This window comes from Carcharhinus amblyrhynchos, chromosome 29 (assembly GCF_965287045.1).
Source record: "Carcharhinus amblyrhynchos chromosome 29, sCarAmb.v2.hapA, whole genome shotgun sequence".
Classification (NCBI taxonomy): Eukaryota; Metazoa; Chordata; class Chondrichthyes; order Carcharhiniformes; family Carcharhinidae; genus Carcharhinus; species Carcharhinus amblyrhynchos.
Genome location: NC_137352.1, coordinates 1,228,243 through 1,234,429, shown reverse-complemented (window position 1 = coordinate 1,234,429; position 6,187 = coordinate 1,228,243).

Sequence of the window (6,187 nt, the reverse complement as noted above, 5' to 3'; positions counted from 1 at the left end):
AAAGGGAACGTCTCAGCGGCCACCGGCTCTCGGGCTCCGCATTCCGCAGGAAAGGCAACTTCTATTTGGCAGGAAACTGCAAAACCGACAGGCTGGAGATTCCCCCTCTCTCTGTCTCTCACACACTCTGCCTCTCACTCTCTATCTGTCTGTCTGTCTCTCTCTGGGTCTCTCACCCTCTGTCTCTCTCTCTTTCTCTCACGCTCTGTCTCTCATTCTTCCATCACTCGTTTCTCTCTCTTTTGTTCCTTTCTCTGTTTCCTGCCCTTTCCCTGTCACTGCCTCTCTCTACTTCTCTCACTCTCTTTCTGTCTCTCTGTCGCTCTATCCCTCTCTGACTATTCTCCACCACCCCCCCCCCCCCTCTCTCTATTCCTCTCTCTCTCTGCTGCAGTGGGACTGCAGGAAGCGAGCTGTTCCTGAACATCAGCACTTTTTAACAACCCGAGAGAGAACACAGGGAGTCTGATCAATAAACCAATTAACTAAAAAACAATTTGAAAGAAACAAGAAAAATGAATGCAGTCGAGATATTAAACCTGTGAAATTCTAGAGGGTCAAATGTGTAAATACCCGAACAGAAGACAGAAGCAAAGATTCAGAAATGGGGATTCTAAAACAGAAAAATGCCCCAATAAATGATAATGATATTGCTGCATACTCACTGGACAGGTGTTGATGCAGGGGAGTGTTGAGTGTGTGACAATACTTTGCTAGTTTAATATTAACTTATACACAAATCATTACCAAGTGCATTAAATAACAATGCAATTTTTGGTGGGAACTTATTAAACGTTGACAGACCAAAATTACCCAGACATTACTGAGCGAATGTAACATTCAACCAGTCATCGAGAATGGGAGTGATTGGTCTAAAGATTTACAAAGGGTTTAGTTGAGTAGACAGGGAGTTATTGTCTCTGCTGGCGGGATGGGAGGTCATCAGAGGGCACAGATTTACCATAATGGGCAAAATCGAGAGGCTATTAGAAGAATGTTTGCAGCAAAATGAGACCTGGAATATGGAAAGATCCAGAATATGGAAAGTTCTGGAATGTGGAATGATCTGGAATGCGGAATGATGTGGAATCTGCTGCCACGTTGTTGCATCAAACACTTTCTCATCATCAATCTTTATCTCTATTCACCTTCTCTCTCCTCTGAGTGCACTGTCCTCTTACACAAGAAAAAGGAGCAGGAGTGCACCATTCAGCCCATCAAGCCTGTTTTGCCATTCAATATGATCAGTGCTGATCTTGGGTTTCAACCCCATTGTCCTGCCCATTCTCTATATTCCTTAATTTTTGCAGGAAGCAGAAATTTATCTATCACACTGTCTTCAGTATCTTCAACTGTACAACGCTCAGAAGCCTTTCGCGAGAGAATTCCAAAGGTTCACAAACACTTTGAGTTGAGAAATTTTCACCTCAGTCCTAAATGATTGGCCCCTTATCCTGTGACTGTGTTCTGTGTTCTAGATTCTCTGATCAATAGAAACAATCTCTCAGCCTCCAGACTATCAAACCCCTTCCCAATCTTGCTCCAATGAGATTGCTCCTCATTTGTTAAACTTCAGAGAATATAAATCCAATTCATTCCTCTCATCATAGGACAACTGCCTCATCCTAGGGACCAAGTCAGTGAACCTTTGCTGTACTGCCCTCCTGTATCTCCTCTCTAAATCTCTCCCTCTTTGTAAACTTCCATATTCACTGCCACGCCCTTGACTTTGCCATCTCACTTGGTCTTGTGAGTTTCCAGGGCCGCACAGTGGCACAATGATGCCATTTAGACCAGTTAGCCTGACCCTGGTCATGGGTAAGATCTTGGAGTCCATTATTAAGGAAGAAATTGCTGGGTACTTGGAAATGCATGATAAAATAAGGCTGAGTCAGCATGGCTTCATCAAAGGGAGGTTATGTCTGACAAATCTGTTAGAATTCTTTGAGGAGGTAACAAAGAAGTTAGACAAAGGAAAGCTAGTGGATGTGATTTATTTGGATTTCCAGAAAGCCTTTGACAAGGTGCCCTACTAAATAAGCTAAAAGCCAATGGTGTTAGAGGCAAGGTACTGGCATGGATAGAAGATTGGCTGACAGACAGATAGCAGAGAGTGGGGATAAGTGGGTCATTTCAGGATGGCAAGTGGTGACTAGGGGTGTACCAGAGGGGTCACTGTCAGGACCACAGCTTTTCACTATATACATTAATGATCTGGAAGATGGAACTAAGGGCATGGTTGCTAAATTTCTGGATAATACAGAGATATGTCAAGGAACAGGTAGTGTTGAGGAAGTGGTGAGGCTGCAGAATGATTTGGACAGGCTAGGAGAGTGGGCAAAGAAGTCGCAGATGGAATATGGCGTGGAAAAGTGTGAGGTTATGCACTTTGGTAGGAAGAATAGCAGAGTAAATTATTTTCTAACTGGGGACAGCCTTCTGAAATCTGAGGCACAAAGGGACTTTGGAGTCCTGGTTCAGGACTTTCAAAGTTAACTTGCAGGTTCAAATGGCAGTTAGGAATGCAAATTCAATGTCAGCGTTCATTTCTAGGGGTCTAGAACACAAGAGCAGGGATACATTTCTGAGGCAGTATAAGGTTTTGGTCAGATCCCATTTGAAATATTGTGAGCAATTTTGGGCCCCAAGCCTAAGGAAGGATGTGCTGGAGGGTGCCCAGATGAGGTTCACAAGAATGACCCCAGGAATGAAGGGTTTGTCATATGAGAAGTTGAGGAGTCTGCACCAACACTCAATGGAGTTTAGAAGAATGAAGGGGAATCTAAATGATACTTACGGAAACCTGAGAGGCCTGGATAGAGTCGATGTGGAGAGGATGTTTCCAATAGTGGAACAGACTAGAACTCAAGGGCACAACCTCAGAGTGAAGGGGCACTCCTTTAAAACTGAGATGAGGAGAAATTTCTTCAGCTAGAGAGTGGTGAATCTGTGGAACTCATTGCTGCAGAAGGCTGTGGAGGCCCGGTCATTGAGTGTCTTTAAGACAGAGATAGATAGATTCTTCATTAATAAGGGGATCATGGGTTACAGGGAGAAGGCAGGAGAATGGGGATGAGAATTATATCAGCCATGATTGAATGGTGGAGCAGACTCGATGGGCCGAATATCTGCTCTTATATCTTATGGTCTTATGGTCTAAGGAATGTGCTGAGTTTTACTTCACAGCAAGCCAGGCCATTCACCGTTGAGAGAGCATCTTAAAATAATTCCCACTAGAATGTCAAGGAAATAATTCTGCTGAACTTTATAAAATTATATAATCTGACAGCACAGAGGAGATTATTTGGCCCATTAAGCCTGTGTTAGATTTTTGAAAGAGTGATCTAATTATTCTCACCCCCTCTTACAAAATGATAGAACTTATTGAAGAGAATCTCCAGTAACAAGGAGCTGAATAGCTCCCAGTGTAGTTGCAGAAAAGGTTAATTTCACGAACATACTGGACCATATCTTTCATCATCATTTTATTGCTTTTTTTAATCTATGTGTCACTCATGATGCAATTAGACACTAAATCCCTTCCAGCCAATGGCTAAAATAAAACACACTCCTTCCTGTGGGAAGACAGTCCCAGTCGTGATTGAGGTAATGGCCTGTGCTCCATCTAACAAGGCAGCTGCTGCTTTCCATTATGTTTCAGATCTGACAGTGAGACAACTGAAAAAATAAAAAGCAGGTCAGTACATCTGCTGCTGCAATGGATTCAGTCAGGTTACTGTGAGGATGTATTCATCTTCATGTCTAGGGAGAAATGCTGTAACCCTCACAAAAACCAGGGGGTCTATTGATCTTCTGAGTGGGAAATCATGTCTCACAAAATTGATTGAGTTTTTTGAAGGGGTAACCAAGAAGATAAATGAGGGCAGTGCAGTTGATGTTGTCTACATGGACTTTAGCAAGGCCTTTGACAAGGTTCCACATGGTAGCATAAGGTTAAATCCCATGGGATCCAGGGTAAGGTAGCCAATTAGATACAAAGTTGGCTTGATGACAGAAGTGGTTGTAGAGTGTTGTTTTTCCAACAGGAGGCCTGTGACCAATGATGTGCCTCAGGGATTGGTGCTGGGTCCACTGTTATTTGTCATTTATATTAATGATTTGGATGAGAACATAGGAGGCATGGTTACTAAGTTTGCAGAGGACACTAAGATTGGTGGCACAATGGACAGTGAAGAAGGTTATCTAGGATTGCAATGGGATCTTGATCAATTGGGCCAGTGGGCTGACGAATGGCAGATGGAGTTTAATTTAGATAAATGTGAGGTGATGCATTTTGATAGATCAAATTGGGGCAGGACTTACTTGGTTAATGGTAGAGCATCGGGGGCAGTTACAGAACAAAGAGATCTAGGGTTACATGTTCATAGCTTCTTGAAAGTGGAGTCAGAGGTGGACAGAGTGGTGAAGAAGGCATTCAGCATGCTTGGTTCCATTGGTCAGAACATTGAATACAGGAGCTGGGACGTCTTGTTAAAGTTGTACAAGACATTGGTAAGGCCACACTTGGAATACTGTGTACAGTTCTGGTCACCATATTATAGAAAGGATATTATTAAACTAGAAAGAGTGCAGAAAAGGTTTACTAAGATGATACTGGGACTTGATAGATTGAGTTATAAGGAGAGGCTGGGTAGACTGGGACTTTTTTGTCTAGAGTGTAGGAAGCTGAGGGGTGATCTTATAGAGGTCTATAAAATAACAAGGGGCACAAATCAGCGAGATAGTCAATATCTTTTCCCAAAGGTAGGGGAGTCTAAAACTGGAGGGCATAGTTTTATGGTGAAAGGGGAGAGATACGAAAGGGTTCAGGGAGGCAATTTTTTCACGCACAGGGTGGTGAGTGTCTGGAACAAGCTGCCAGAGGTAGTCATAGATGCAGATATAATTTTGTCTTTTAAAAAGTGTTTAGACAGCTACATGTGTAAGATGGGTATGGAGGGATATGGGCCAAATGTGGGCAATTGGGATTGGCTTAGGGGTAAAGATTGGGCAGCATAGACAAGTTGGGCTGGAGGGCCTGTTTCCATGCTGTAAACCTCTCTGACTCTATAAGAGGACTCACACACCCAAATAATCATGTGTCCAACTCAGTAGCCTCACAGGTTCCATGCAGTACAGAGGGTGTGCGGCATTGTCAGAGGGGCTGTCTTTCAGATTGGGAACTGCTTCCCAGTAAACAAAGGAGAAAAGCAGACAATTTTCCTCAGGATTTTGATCAATATTTATCCCTCAACCCACATCACATACACAAACTAGTCATTAATCTCAGATATATTTGGGAACAGGCTGTGCATAAATTGACTGCATTTGCAAAGAGCAATTAGAATTACATTTCAGAGAAACTCTTTAGAATCTCCTGTAGAAAGTGGTATTTAAATACAACTTCTTTCTGTCCTTAAAGTAGGACTATTTCTTGTTAAACGTGCTTTACTGCTCTCCTTTCTGTATAAACTCACATTTGTCTGCATTAAGATCCACCTGATGTGTCACACTCAATCCTTGCAATTAGCTCAAGTATCTCTGAAGATAATGAATCTTCTTATCTGCTGTCTGCCCACTTGTTTCATGTCAGCAGAAAAGTTAATAATGAGTATTGTCAACTTGCTGTGCAGCACTCAGTCATTGAGGACAGCTGCAGTCCCAGAGCAGGTCTCAACGGCTATTGTTTCCCAGACAGAATATTTTCCATTTATTACCATCATCTTTAATCACAACTTCAATTCATGTGGATCATTTACTATCCACTCCAAGAGCTTTGTTATCTCCCATGAAGAATCTGTATATATCTTTTGCTTATTCTTTGTTCTTGACTTGTTGGATGTTACATAAAAGAATGTTTCCAACTAGGGATAAAATATTTGCTAAATAATTGAAAAACAGAGAAAGTTTGATGGGGATTTGATGGAATAAACAAAACAATCCCTGAGTGATGGATAGACAGCAACAAGGAGAAAGGAGAGAAAGTCACATATGATTGACATCTGGAACTAGAAGATGTTCTATATCCCACCGATCCAGTTTCTATCTGGTGTTAACTATTGTGTGTGAGAGACAATCAGTTGGTTATTCATTACCTTTGTAATTAACCCTTCAGACTATTAACCATCTTGCTGGTGACAATGTTAGTTATTCTTTGCATGACCCAATCTCCTGATTAATTGTGTGA